Source organism: Eschrichtius robustus, chromosome 15 (assembly GCF_028021215.1).
Source record: "Eschrichtius robustus isolate mEscRob2 chromosome 15, mEscRob2.pri, whole genome shotgun sequence".
NCBI lineage: Eukaryota > Metazoa > Chordata > Mammalia > Artiodactyla > Eschrichtiidae > Eschrichtius > Eschrichtius robustus.
The window spans coordinates 7,941,918-7,957,843 of record NC_090838.1 but is presented as its reverse complement, the minus strand read 5'-3'; positions in this window follow the sequence as shown (position 1 = coordinate 7,957,843).

Sequence of the window (15,926 nt, the reverse complement as noted above, 5' to 3'; positions counted from 1 at the left end):
CACCCAAGCCAAGGCTTATACACCAGGAGGTCACCAAAGCAGGATGAACTATCAGCGGGAGGAAGTTCCCACACCTGCTCATAAAAGGAATCAGGGGCGGTTTCTGGAAGCTTCTGAGCAAGGGCATCATCCTTGGAGCAAGTGTGTCCTTTCACTATGTGACCGTAGGGGGGACCCTCCTTTGGCTGCCGTGTGTGGTGTGTTGGGGGCCCATCTCCCCACGCAGGGTGGGTCCCCCAGGAAGCTCACTCTGAGACAGAGAATGAGTTCAGGCAAGTTAGTGAGGGCAGTGCTCTGGGATCATCGTCCGTGGGAGGAGAGAGGGCCGCCCTGCTGGCCAGATGGAGAAGGTCGGCAGCGATGCCTAACAGTGGGCGTGGGGGATCTCAGCTACTCCCCGGGGTTGCTCTGCAGCCCTTCCAAGTTCCCTAAGTTGGAGCAGGGGGCCAGGCCTTTACACCCCCATGATGACCATCATGGGATGCAGGCTGCCCCCACCCGCAAGGAGGGGCATGTTATGGGTTCAGCTGTGTCCCTCCAAAAAGATGTGTTGAATTCCTAAGGCCCCGGCACCTCTGAATATGCAAGAATCTGCTACAGAAGAATAGGGCTCCCAGGGATCTTATGACTGTGGGGCAGTGTAGGTAAGAGACGTGCTGTCAGAAATGAAATCCAAAGTAGGCTGAGTGCTTTTCCTTCATTAATTCATTTATTCACACAGTTCCGTCATTTTACAAATATTTATTGAGCACCTGCTATTTGCTGTATTAGCGGCACACCAGGGGCACACAAAGGAGGTGTCATGAGCCCCTCAGCCAGGCGCTAAATGGCTTTTCTGGGGTTACCAGCCAGTCAGGGCAGGGCAAGGACCAGAACTGGGGTCTCCCGGCTCCTGCCTTTCTATGCTTCTATGGATGAACCTGCTTTCTTTTCCCATAGGATCTAGACTAGCAGCTTCATTCCCCGCGTGCCTGCCATGGCCCTGGCCACACGCACTAGATGTAATGTGATGGCATAATTATAGAAATGGATAACACCCCGAGCTTCCTTAACCCCCCTGCTCTAATCATACACAACCCCAGAACACATTGTAATAATTTGTCATCCATTTTCCAAGGTAGAAGGCACTAACTCTTAATTATAAGCCAAGGCTAGAGAGGAGTAAATAAATATGCATGCCAGTCTGAATGCTATAATTAGAACTACCATTTGACTAAAGAAAAGTGGAGACGTTTTAATTCCAGGCCTCTGCTTGAATGTTGAGTTGCTGCTAGGGAATAGCCCATGTGTGTTAACACTTTAAGTTCTGAGCAGGCGGTAGCAGAGTAAGAAGGCAGCTTTGTGTAAGTGGGGCTGTGGGATGTACCCTACATGGCACTAGATACTTCACTTCTGTGTTTATTTCCCGAAGCCAAGTTAACATGATGATTAGTATTTTTCAGACATTTCTGACAGATACTTTGAATGATAATTTTGCATAAAAATGTCTAACACTATTTGTATAACAGGTTGGCATCATTCATTGGCAACAATGAGTTGGGTGAGAATGGGGTGGACATACACAATCTATTCATTTAATATTTTTTCTCAAGTACCCACTCTATCCCAGACACTGTTCTAGGCAGTGATGAACACAAATGACTTGGACCTAGAGATTGTCATACTGAGTGAAGTAAGTCAGACAGAGAAAGACAAATAATCTATGATATCACTTATATGTAGAATCTGAAAAAATGGTACAAATGAACCTATTTACAAAACAGAAAATGAGTCACAGATGTAGAAAACAAAATTATGGTTACCAAGGGGGAAAGAGGGGGGAGGGATAAATTGGGAGATTGGGATTGACATACACACACTACTATATATGAAATAGATAACTAATAAGGACCTACTGTACAGCACAGGGAACCCTATTCAGCACTCTGTAATGACCTATATGGGAAGAGAATCTAAAAAAGAGTGGCTATATGTATACGTATAACTGATTCACTTTGCTGTACAGCAGAAACTAACAAAACATTGTAAATCAACTATACGCCAATAAAAATTGATTTAAAAAAACCACAAACGACTTGCTTTCATGGAGCTTACTTTTTAGTGAATGGAGGCATACAAGAAAACAATAAACGAGTATGTAGCTAAGTACATAATACATATAAAATGTTGCCTTGTGATAAGTGCTGCAAAGAAATATAAGTCAGGAGCGGGGGATAGAGAGCAAAGGAGGTGGGTGCTGTCTTAGGTAGGGTGACTGGGGAAGATTCGGATGAAGTGACATTGCAGTGGAGACCTGAATGAAATGAGGGAGCGATGGGGATACACGGAGAAAGAGTGTTCAAGCAGAGGAAACAGCAAGTGCAAAGGCCCTGAGGCAGCTGAGGCAGGAGTCTGCCCGGTGTGTCCCAAGACCAGCAAGAAGGCCAGTGTGCCTGGAGAAGAGTGAACCAGGGGAGGAGGTCAGGAAATAAGATCAGAGAGGAAGCAGGGAACAGATCAGTAGCCTGAGGGCCACAGCGCGGATGTGGATTTTACTGTGAGCACGATGGGAGACATCAAAGGGTTTTGGGCAAAGGAGTGATGTGATTCAACTTCAGCTTGAAAAGGATCCTTCTGGCTTTGTGTGGAGGATGGATTTAGGCGGGGATGCGGGTAAGGAGGCCGCCGCCAGGGGAGGCTGCTGCACCTCTTCTTGTTGGGGCGCTGCAGCACGTGGTTCAGGAGCAGTTCAGGAGCCAGGCTGTCGGCCCCAGTCACGGCTGTTTGGTCCTGGACAAGCTGCTGAACCTCTTTGCGCCCCATTTACTCACCTGTAAAATGGGGATAGTACTGTCACCTTCCTCGGTGGTTCTCAAAGTGTGGCCCTCAGGCCAGCCACAACATCTTCACCCAGGAAATTACCAGAAGTGCAAATTATCAAACCCCACCCTAGACCTGCTGTTTCAGAAACCCGGGGGGTGGGATTGCCAAATAAATTACAGGGCATCCAGGTAGACTTGAATTTTAGATAGACGATGGATATTACCCATGCAATATTTGGGGCATACTTATCTACGTCTGGGGGGACCCAGCAATCAGTGTTTTACGACGTCCTCCAGGTGATCCTGATGGACCCTGACATCGAACACTGATGTTCCTCACGTGGTTCTGGAGGCTTCTGGAAGCTTAGCACAGTGCCTGGCACCGGGCTGGCATGCGGTAGCTGTCACTATGAGCCCCGAGCACTGGCTGATGCCAGGGACTTTGGAGCCTCGAGATGGAGTGACTTGGCTGAGGGCACGGCAGGTGGGATCTCTTCCCTCGGAGGACTCTTCCGTGGCTCGGGTGCTGGAACGTGTGGAGACATGCAAAGTGCCCTCACCCGGTTGCCTGAAATCGTTCTTCTCCCTCCCTCTGTCAGGCTGATGATGGGATCTGAAAGGGGTGCACACCCTCCCCCTAGGCTCAGGGATTTGGAACTGTGTGCGGTCTCCTTATTTTGCAATGACAATTTCCCTAATTCAGTGACCAAAAGGTACACAGTCTAAAAGTCAGCTTGCTAATGACACCGCTGGTGAGAATAGTTTTCTCTTTCCAGATTGTTTTGGTCAGCTCTGCCCAGCTCTTAGACTGAGGAGTCAGTGCGGGGGGCCTGAAAGAATTACCCTCATAAATGTTAACTTAAGTGCGTCAGAAAATAGGGGTGACGTTTTGTTCCCGAAGACAGTGAAGAAAATGCACTTCTTGGTCTCATTGGGAATAACAGACATGCATATCCTAATTAGGTTCTGGGAGAAGATGGCAGCTGATGTGTCCAGTATGCGATTGATAAATTCCACTTAGGTGGGTTTGGAGAGAAAGATTTCAGTTATGAGGGATAATCACCTGTTAGTTGAATTTTCTTTTCTCCTGGCTCCTCAGTGGCTAAGTGCACCATTAGACCCGATAAGTGCTGCTATTTGTTCACGGACTTGCAGCCATCTGAAAATCTGGTGGCATAGTGGCCTGCACAGAGGGTTTGTATGGGGAAGGTATTAAGATAGTAAAGTGTGGGAAAGCCCCTCCCTGAGCCTGGCACTTAACAAGTACTTAATAAGCATTGTCTTCACAAATCATTAATCTGGACAGCCGTTCATTTGAGAACTGCTTTTCTCTGTAGTGGAAAGAATGGATGCTAGGTTATTGTCTGTGAAGACCTTGTGTTGCCCAGAAGCATTGCTTGTGGTAATACAACGCTATGCATTGGAATAAATCGGAAATTAAGGCTTTTTTTTAAATTGCAGGAATATATATGTTTAAGCTTCTCAAACTTTAATGTCCATAGGAATCAGCAGATCTCGGTGGGGCTTGAGATTCTGCATTTCTAACAAGGTCCAGATGATTCCGGGGCTTCTAGTCTGGACCCACACTTCCAGATGGGGAGATGTCCGGCTACCAGCATCACAAGGGCATGACTGGTGTTAGTACAGCGGTGAGCTCTGGAGGGCAAGGCCTATCTGAAACGTCGTATGCTCTGGGGTGATGGGGGTGACGGATATGAAGTGACAGAATGAACAAGTTTGATGTCTGGCACTCACTGTGCAATTAATAATTGTTCATTACTTTACATGACTAAACCAGGAGGAACCGGGTATACCTTAAACCCTATAATAAAAATTTAGTTTTATCCAACAGAAAGATCATAGTTGACTCTGATTTATAACCCAATCTCTTCCACGATAGGATTCCCTTTAAGTAGTCAGCTCTTCTAAACACATTTCAAGCAGGACGCACTGATTTTTCAGATTTTAGGAATCCACTCATTGCTTATGTGTGCGTGCACCTCCGTGGGCTCAGGAGCGTGTCCTGGTGTTTCCCCCAGACGTGGGCTCATCAGCTCTGCTGACGTGGGTGCTGCTTATGGCAGGATAACTTGTCCTCTCTCATTTCCCAGGCCCCATGGGTACCTGTCTGCTTGGGCCCCTCCCGTGTTCTGATCCTTTCTCCCAGAGACAATGATTTGAGGGAACTGCCTGCAGTTTGATGCACAGCACTTTCCCGTCTTCTCCTCCTTGGCTCCCCTTTACCAGGACAGCTTTTCCCAGCCTGTGTGAGCAGGCATGGGGCTGAGGGAGGCAGCAATGGATGCCTTTTAAAAAAAAAATTTAGCTATAATGTACATACCATAACATTCACCTGTTTCAAGTATACAATTCAGTGGTTTTAAGGATATTGATTAAGTTGGGCAACCATCACCACTGCCTACTTTCAGGACATTTTCTTCGCCTCCAAAAGAACCCTGTCCCTATTAGCAGTCATTCCCCATCTTCCCTCCCCCCAGCGCCCAGCACCCCCTAATCTTTCTGTCTGTATGCATTGCCTAGTTTGATCATTTCTTATAACTGGAATTCATACAATATGTGGCTCTTTGTTTCTGGCTTCTCTCCCTTAGCATAATGTTTTCAAGGCTCATCCATGTTGCAGCCTATGTCAATACCTCATTATTTTTTTATTTTAATAAATTTATTTATTTATTTATTTATTTTTGGCTGCATTGGGTCTTCATTGCTGCACACGGGCTTCTCATCGCGGTGGCTTCTCTTGTTGTGGAGCACGGGCTCTAGGCACGCAGGCTTCAGTAGTTGTGGCTCACGGGCTCAGTAGTTGTGGCTCGTGGACTCTAGAGCACAGGCTCAGTAGTTGTGGCGCACGGGCTTAGTTGCTCTGTGGCATGTGGGATCTTCCTGAACTAGGGCTGGAACCTGTGTCCCCTGCATTGGCAAGTGGATTCTTAACCAATGCACCACCAGGGAAGTCCCCAGTACTTCATTGCTTTTTATGGATGAAAACTTCCCATTATATGGATCTACACCCATGCTTGTAGCAGCATTATTCACAATAGCTAAAATGTGGACGCAATCCAAGTATCCACTGACAGATGAATAGATAAACAAAATACGGTCTATACATACAATGGGATATTATTCAGCCATAAAAGTGAAGGAAATTCTGCCATATGCTACAACATGGATGAATCTTGAGGACATTATGCTACATGAAATGTCAGTCATAAAAAGGCAAACAGTGAATGATTTCATTTATCTGAGGTACTTAGGGTAGTCAAATCATAGCAACAGAAAGTAGAATGATGGTTGCCAGGGACCACAAGGGTGAGAGATGGAGAGTTATTGTTAAATGGAGACAGAGTTTCAGTTTTACAAGACAAAAATCTGGAGATGGATGGTGGTGATGGTTGCAGAACATTGTGAATGTACTTAATACTGCTGAGCTGTACAATTAAAAATGGTTAAGATGGTAAATTTTGTGTTATGTGTATTTTACCACAATAAAAAATTTTTGAAAAAAACATTGAGGGGAAGTTGGCAGAGTTTCCAGAAGTCAAGCAAGGAAAAGACATGGTAATGTTGAACTTGTTGCAATTTGCAGTATTACTTTTTTGGCCAAACTATAGACAACGGATGTTTTAAGGAAGAAAGACAGGGAGGAATGGTGAAATCTTGTTTTCTGCATAATTTCTGTTATGAAAATTAAAATGAATCTGCAGAGCTTATCTGTTACAAGTGCAATTTTGCAATCTTTTTCTAAGGGAGAGATTCACGCTGTAGTTATACTGGGGGAAATGTACTTTAAAATTCATTGTTATTAATCCTTTGGAATTCACTCTTGCTCCCTTCAAAAGCCAGCATTCTGTTTGCTCTGGCATACCCAGTGCTTTTGTAGCAGGGATTCTGTGCTGTGTGAAAAGCAGCTGACTCTTTCCTATATGTCCAGCTCCAAAGAAAGCTGGCTGGACTCGTGGTAAATTGGATTCATTTCTTTGGTAATTGTGGAAGCAAGCCCTGGGAATATTGAATTTATTATCATGCTGCCTTACACGTGTACAGATCTGAAAAACCATTACTGAAAAAATACAAGCTTGTAATTTCCTTAATTACCCATCTGAGAGGCTCTTCTGCGCCTGGACAGTTTTTAAAAATACTGGTAGGGAAATGGTGAGCGAGGTGCCGATGTATTACTGAGGTGAGTTATAATGATCCAGAGACAAGCGGAGAGGTAATAAAGGAGAAGTGAAACAAATGTGGCAGATCCATTGGGCTAATAGCTACCATCTACCCAGCCCATTTTGGGGACCCATTGTGTACTAAGATATGTTTTTAAGATTGTGGAATCCATAAATTTCTACACAGCAATTGGGAAAAAACAGGAAACAGAGAGGCACCTTTGGGTTTTGCCAACACCAAAATGCCTCTCTGTTCATCATGCATTTCAAGAGTTGCCCAGATAGAGACAATCTAGTTTGATATCTGTACCTTTTTTCTTAGAGAATGAGCCCTCTCTCTTGCACAAAGTTCTGGATTTTAAGCAGGCCAACTGAAATTGTGAACATTTTGCAACTTCATTAGCAAGTTTTTAAAAGGGTCTTGAGGAAATAAAATCGTAGTCAATAAATGTAGACAAAGCTTTTTTGCCTAGGCATGATGCGACAGATCTCAGATACCTTGGGAGAATTTTTAGGGATTAAAAGAGGATCCAACTTACACATGAGAGTAAGCACTTAGCAAAAATGATTCAAAAGCCCAGTGACTTTATAGACTGAAAGTTTATGTCCCCTTAGATTCAAATGTTGAAATCCTAAGCCCCAGTGTGAGGGTATTGGGAGGTGGGGCCTTTGGGAGGTGATTAGGTTGTACCATGGGTTTAATCTTCTGTGTGAGACCAACATCCAAGTTGTATGGAGTCTATTACACTTTCTCATCACAGAGCTGGGGTGTTCCTGAGCCCCTGCCTGTAATTCCAGGTTTGTGTACGGTGAGTGCTGTACTTGTCTGCTCTCCCCACCCCCAGGCGACTCCCCACCTACATCTGTCATCAGCAGCACTATTTTAATGACCAAGTGCTTTTAGCTTAGCATCTCAGAACCTTTTCAATTAAGGTTCCAGAACTGACTGTCTTAATGGAAATAGCAAGGCTGCATCCCAGTAAAAATGGAGAACAGAAGATGACATGGCTAGGCAAAGGGAGGGACTGGGAGAACATTTCCCAGATTATCAGGCGCTAGACCCCAACTCCTCATGTAGAAAAACCCTGATCCTTGTCTGGCCCTGTCTCCTGGCAGGGGGTCCTGGGGGAAGGGTGGTGGATCAACTAAGCCTCTGACTGCTTGGTGGAGCGAGGTTGCTGAAGGAAGTGGCAGCTCACAGGGATGTGGGGTTTGGAAACCACGAAGATGTGAAACTAAGAGAGCAGGTGTCAGGGAGAGGGGAGGATGGAGGTCTCTGGGCCAGGAGGTTGGTGGATGCTGCAGAAACTCCTAGTTGCCCATCTTGAAAGCTCTCTCCCCTTCTTCCTTAACACCTGAAGTCTTATTTTAGGGGATGAGGTGTAACCGAACTCAGGTTTGGCTGCTCACCCCTCAGAAGCCAATAATTGAGAGGCAAAGGTTGGTAGAAAGGAAAGTTGCTTTCATCAGAAAGCCGGCAATCTGGGGTGAAGTTGGACTCGTGTCCAGAGACCAACTCTGAAGGTTCTGCTCAGCCATGACAATTTTTAAAGGGGAAACAATCTCAGTTAATCATTAAGGTAGGAGGTCAGATGCTTTGTCATTTTCCCATTGTGCGCAGACCTGCTGACTTCTGATCTTCCTTTGGATGCTATCTTGCCCGCGTGGTCCACTTGCAAATTTGCTAAGGGGGAAGCCAGGGGTAGAGAGGCAATCATTCTTTTTTTTTTTTCTTAACATTTTTATTGGAGTATAATTGCTTTACAATGGTGTGTTAGTTTCTGCTTTATAACAAAGTGAATCAATTATACATATATATATATCCCCATATCTCTTCCCTCTTGCGTCTCCCTCCCTCCTACCCTCCCTATCCCACCCTTCTAGCTTGTCACAAAGCACCGAGCTAATCTCCCTGTGCTATGCAATTGCTTCCCACTAGCTATCTATTTTACATTTGGTAGTGTATATATGTCCATGCCACTCTCGCACATTGTCCCAGCTTACCCTTCCCCCTCCCTGTGTCCTCAAGTCCATTCTCTAGTAGGTCTGCGTCTTTATTCCCATCTTGCCCCTAGGTTCTTCATGACCATTTTTTTTTTTTAGATTCCATATATATGTGTTAGCATACAGTATTTGTTTTTCTCTTTCTGACTTACTTCACTCTGTATGACAGTCTCTAGGTCCATCCACCTCACTACAAATAACTCAATTTCGTTTCTTTTTATGGCTGAGTAATATTCCATTGTATATATGTGCCACATCTTCTTTATCCATTCATCTATCGATGGACACTTAGGTTGCTTCCATGTCCTGGCTGTTGTAAATAGAGCTGCAATGAACATGGTGGTACATGACTCTTTTTGAATTATGGTTTTCTCGGGGTATATGCCCAGTAGTGGGAGGCAATCATTCTTTAACTACTTAATTCTTCATTCTTACTCCTTTTGATCCAGGAAAGGAACAAACAGGTTAGGCAAGGCATTGCATACATTTAGTAGAGCAGATGTCAGGAGTTAGGTTAAATGTTACCTAGTGATTTCATTTTTATAATTAAGGTTTAAGGGCAACAGAAATAGGCAAGCAAGAAAGGGGCAAAAGAGCTGCTTACAGCTCTTTTGGGTTGGGTCTAGCAGAGAGAGGGTACTTCCCAGACTCATTTGTAGATGGGTGGCTGTGTGACGGAGTTATGGCGGTGTCTAGGTGGTATGTAGTGGGAGTTTTGGGGTGGGGCTTCAGGTAAAGCTTCAGGTGAAGAGGGGGTTGACTCTGCTGGCTGACACCATTTGAGATCCATGTCCCCCTTTTTCTACCTGCAATACAGACAAGATGCTTGAGTGGCAGCAGCCGCCTCTCCTGGGACTCCTTGAGGATAGTTGAAGGATGATAAGCCCCTAAGAGAGAAGGGCTCTAAGGAATTGATAACCTTGGGGCACTCACTGTGCCGGCCTCGGGCTGCCCACCACTAGACTTTTCATGAGAGGAAAAGAAAACAGTATTTTGCTTGAGCCACTATTATCTGGGCTTTTCTGAGAGTGAAGAGAACCAGTGATCTGAGAGCTCCTTCTATCTCCTGGGCTCTCAAATCCCAGGGGCGTGAAGTGGGAAGGCCAGAGGGTAGCTGGCTCTGATACCAGAGTTGGGGTGTTATCACATCCCGCATCATAAGTATGGGAGGGACCTCGGAAAGGACGGAGCAGAAGCAGGTGTGGTTTCCAGTGTGGGTGGGTGCTTACTAAACAGTTGTACTGTCTATTCCTCCTTCCGACTGATACGTGATTTTACGAAAATAATCTCTCTTTGTCACATGGCCACACGCCCTGCCAAGCCAGTTACTCTGCTGTCACCTCCTTACAGCAATGGGTTAGGAATGGGCCCGTTGTGAACTTCTTCCCAGTGAAGTATGGGAGAGGTTGTCTCCCATGGGCCTCAGTGGAAGTCTTACTCACCGAAAGAAATGTATAGAAAGACATGCTCTTCTTGCCCTGTTCCACGGGACATGATGGTGTGTCCTTGAGGTACCAGCACTGCATCAGCTATCTTGTCACTTTGAGGGGAGCCAAGCCAATGTGGCGAGCTGCACACAGCAGAGAGCAGAGCAGGAAGATGGGGGAGAACCTGGGTTAGCCAGCCCTGGAGCTGTCCTAGCCTGTCCTAGCCTGTATTTATCTTTATGTTAGGTCATATATCTCCCTTACTGCTAAGCCAGTGGAGTCAGGGTTTTCTATTACTTGTAGTCAAAAATTCCCTGATGAGTGTTGTTTTTTTTTTTTATTGAGGTATAGTTGATTTACAGTATTATATTAGTTTCAGGTGTACAACAGAGTGATTCAATATTTTTACAGATTATACTTCTTTTAAATTTATAATATTACAAAACAATAGCTATATTTCACTGTGCTGTATAATATATCCTGTTGCTTATCTATTTTACACACAGTGGTTTGAATCGCTTAATCCCATACCCCTCCCCTGCCCCTCCCTCCTTCCCTCTCCCCTCTGGTAACCACTAGTGTGTTCTCTATATCTGTGAGTCTGTTTCTGTTTTGTCATATACATTCATTTGTTTTCTTTTTTAGAGTCCACATATAAGTGATAACACAGAGTATTTGTCTTTGTCTGACTTGTTTCACTAAGCATAATGCTCTCAAAATCCATCCACGTTGTTGCAAATGGCAGAATTTCATTCTTTTTTTTTATGGCTAATAGTCCATTGTGTGTATGCATATATATATATACAAGTATATCACATCTTCTTTATTCGTTCATCTGTTGATGGGCACTTAGGTTGCTTCCATCTCTTGGCTATTGTAAATAACGCTGCAGTGAACATCGGAATGCACTGATATGTGTTTTAAAAGAGGGTATGATAATAACTGCCATAGATGTATGAAATAAACTTATGTCAAAGATTTTCCTTAATTCATTTATTAATGGGGGAACCAGCAAGACGTTACAATAGTTCAAAGGAAAATTCAGAGACAAACACAAACAAGTAATGCTAAAAAAGAATTTATAGGTAGATTCAAACTTGCCTTTTTACAGGAAAGGGAGGGGGGGAAAGCCATTGTCCTTCTAGATAGAGTTAATTGGCATATCTATGGACAAGAAACATTTGGATTGCTGATGTTAGTTATAATTTACGGAACTGTAAAACAGCTTAAATAAAATGAAAGGTGTAAACCCCACAGAATGAGAAAATCCAGGATAGACCATGCTTACTTTTCCCTTGAAGACACCCAGTAATCATTTTAGTCTATTTCAAAGTTTTTCACATATGAGTCATATCTGTCAAATCTAAAAGATGCATTACCCGTGTTCCCCGATCCTTTTTCTTAGTCTGAATGCCCTGATGATTTTAGTTACTTCTCAGGCTGTTTTATGATTTATCTTTTTGTGGCTCTTAGCCTCCAAGAAAGCAGTACTACTGTCAATTCCTCTTTTAAGCACAGTTGCATGCCAGTGTCTGAGCTTTACAAGCAGGGGCTGTAAATAAGTCATGATGGACAGTCCTTCCTTCCTCCTTGACGGAGAAGATGTTTATGGATTAAAGATGGATTTCTACTTGGCTTCTGTGTTCTGTGTTGGATGCATTTTTGGCCATAGATCAATCATTTCTGTTTCTAATATTTTCAAGTAATCACCCAGGCTAATGATTTCCAAATTCTTGCTTGATGTGATACTGAATCATAGGTTTAGTGTGACAAGAACTTTCTACCTTATGTCCACACTGCCTCTAATAAAAGTTATGAATAACATCTATCTTTAAAGTGGCTTAAGATCAGTTTTGCCTCTTTGCAGACATTCCTAATGGTGATGGAGGCCCCTCACAGACCCCCCAAGTGCAGCGATCAGTGGCAGAGAGGACTGAATAATCCTGCTACAGCTCCCAGATGGCACTGATTTCCTCTCAGCCTTGACTCCATTGTCCAGACAGACCCAACTGTTACTCTCCTCCACTGACAGAAAGTATTTATTCTTCCCCAGTCAGGTTTTTAATTCAACAAAGATTTAGGGAGCACCTACTATGTGACAGGCCAAGTCCCAGGTGTTTATTCACCATGGTGACTGAGAGAATCATGGTTCCTGCCCTTGGGAAACCTACCTTTTATTATAAAAATAGAAGAAGCTGGGCAGATGATTCAGAGGAGCCTGTCAGGAAGCAGTTTAGGTACAGGAAAGAGGGTTAGGACAGGCTTTCGCCTGGGGAGACACAGCGGGATTGGAGAGAAAGGGAAGGATGAGGGTATTTAGGAAGTAGAATTGATAGAATTTTTTATAGCCTTTTTCTAGGAAATTCCATAATTTACCTTTAGAAAAGATGCTGACTTCATGTATTTGTTGGTCTGTAAAGGATTATATGGGCATGGAGGAAAATATGAATGTGTACATGCTAAATTCTTAATTTGGGCTTTGTGGGTATAATATTAGCCTGGGTTCTCAAATCTGTATTAGTCTGGGTTTTCTGGAGAAACAGACCAAGAGGATGCAGTTGTTGGGGGAGAGGGGAGCCATAAGCCCAAAAGAAAAAAAGACCAGTAAAACAACAGTATGGTTCAGAGATTGATATGTTCCCACTTAAGCATTTTTGTAAAAATTTGATGTGTATATATGCAAAAGAGAAAGTTAAAAAATAGGTTTAAAAGGACTTTGGGACCACTTGTCTCATCTCGTGATTAATTTATGTCATTGCTGAGACAAATGGGCGATGGCTTGATAAAGACTGGAAATGGCTAACCGGATACCTAAGATGAGTATTTGATTCCCTACTGGTAGGAGTTCAAGAGTGCTTAGTTTTCCTGTGTCTGCTCACTTGAACCACATGTTTGTGTCCCTCCCTGCACCCCCATTCCCATTAGAATGGAGGTGGGACCTGCAAATTACTCCTTGGAAGAGTAGCTCTGGGACTTGAATCAGACTAAAGTGTATATGACTACTGTCAGATCTGTGTACTGATTTTGGGTGGAGGAGTGGAAAGAGCACCAGGAATGAAAGGCTTAGAAGAGAGTCTGTCATTCAGTGGGTTGAAAGGTCAAGAAGAGAGGTTATAGAGAAACTCCTGGCTTTGCCAGCTTTGCTAAGGGAGGCAGCTGCGTGCAGTAAGGAAAACAAGTACCGATGTGGGTTCAAGTCTCACTGCGTCACTTATTTGCTGAGTAACCTTGGGCAGGTGACTTAACCTCTCTGGGGATAAAGGTGCCTACCTCACATGGCCATTTAGAGTTAAATGTGGTAACATATGTCGTCCAACCACAGAGGAAGTGCTGGCTGGTGTCATGCAGGAGTTTTTCCTGTGCCTCCTGTTCGGGTGCTCTGAGAGTCGATGGCAGCTTCTTCTTTCTTGTTCTAGATGAACCCACAGTCAGACAGGGGTTCACTGGCAGATCTGATCACTTGCTGGCCGCACTTTCCTCAGCCTGCAGGAACCTGATGGGGGCCTGTCTGGTGCTGTTTCTGCCTCAGACACCCCAAGCAGCTGGGAGAGGGCGAGCAGAGCTGAGTATCAGAGTGTGCGTGTGCGTGTGCGTGTGAGAGAGAGAGAGTGCTTGTGAAGCCCTCACCACAGTGCCTAGCCCTGGTAGGTGCCCAGTGAGTGGCAACTGATAATCGTAACGGCGATGGTGCTGGAAGGCGTCTGGGGGTGGGAGTGAATTTGGATCATCCCTTTGACCCACCACCTGTCTGGAGAGGGGCTCAGCAGGCTTTCCTCCACAGGCAGGTCCTCTGCAAAGCTTCAGGACCCTGCGTAATCAGCCCACCTCTCTCAGCGACCAGACCCCCAGCCGCGCCTCTGGTCTGGCCCAGGGTCCCCTCCCTGTCCCAGGGCCGGGCCACGGTTCTCCTTGCCTGGCCCCTGTTCCCCGGGTCTGGACCGACCTTCTGGCTCCCAACACTCCTCCCCCACCCCGCGCTGTCCTTCCCAGCACCCCCCAGCACCACCGCCTCACCTCGTCCGGCATCTCCTATGCTCCTTCCTCCCTCGCAGCTCTATCCTGCCTTCCACGCGTCGCAAGAGATGCTCTGCTCCAGATGAGGGTCACCACGAGCCTGCAAACAGGAGGCAGGGAAACAATTCTGCTTCTGAACGGCGGCTCCGTGTCTTTATGATAAAGGACCGACAGTTGAGTGTTGACCTCACCTGCTATTGCGTCCCTGTGGTTGGAGCTGACGGTGGCGGCGAATGCAACACAGACACGTGGTTTCATCTGATTTCGAGGGAGAGTGAGGGGCGAGGCGGTCCCGCTGCCCTCGCAGCTCCGAGAGCTGCTGCCGCCTCGCTGCAGCTCTGCTTGCCCGCTGTGGTTTGTTGACTGTTTTCAATATTTATTGCCTAATGAAATGACAAACTGCATTGGATGCAGCTGTCTTGTCAAGGAGGAAGCAGAGTAATTAAGCGCTAACACACCATTGTAAAGCAATTATACTCCAATAAAGATGTTAAAAAAAATAAATCACTAAAATAAAATGGATAGACTAAATTATGTTAAATTGAAAAAAAAAATTATATTGCTTCAATCCCCCAGGCTGTGCTCGCTCCTTGTAAATTGAATGACTATAAAAGATCCCAGAGCCGGCCTGATAAATGGCCCGTCACATCCTACAGGAAGGGAACTCCACGGTCACCAAGACCTTCTGGGCTTCTAACGTCAAAAGTGACAAAGGGACCACACTTTCCTCCTTAATCATAATCACTTGTCACCCACTGGTGGCAGAGGGTCCGGGTGGGGCTGCTCATTTGCCTAATCTGCTAAAGATGCCTGGGTCAGGGTGGCCGTAAGCTCCCGCGGGGCAGGGGCCCCTGGAGGCCAGGTTTGGGAAAAGGCAAAACCCAGGGCACAGCCTCTCCAGGTCTCCTCCAGACCCTGGCCCAGCCCAGGTGTCTGCGCCCTATTGTGTGACAGGCCAGACGTGACCTTCCCACGCTGGCACCCCTCCCCCAGCACACCCACCCTTCTCCTCATTTCTGGCGCCAAAACCCAGCCCATTCCTGGCTCATTAGGTCAGTTTTAGTTCTTGTTTTTGAATGTGGTACAATACACATTACATGCTAGTTATCAGTTTAACCATTTGTCAAGGGCACAATTCAGTGGCATTGAATATATTCACAATGTTATGCAACCATCAACATTATCTATACCCCAAACCTTATCATCATGAACATGAACTCTGTGCCCAACAAACAATAACTCTCCCTTCCCCTTCCTCCCAGCCTCTGGCAACCACCATTCGACTCTCTGTCTCTATGATTTGACTGCTCCGAGGACCTCTTATAAGTGGGATCATGCAATATCTGTCTTTTGGTGACTCATTTATTTCACTTAGCGTCGTGTCCTCAAGGTTCGTCCATGTTGTAGCATGGGTCAGAATTTCCTTCCTTTTTAAGTCTGACTAATGTCCCACGGTATGTATAGATCACGTTTTGTTTGTCCATCCACCTGTCGCTCAGGCT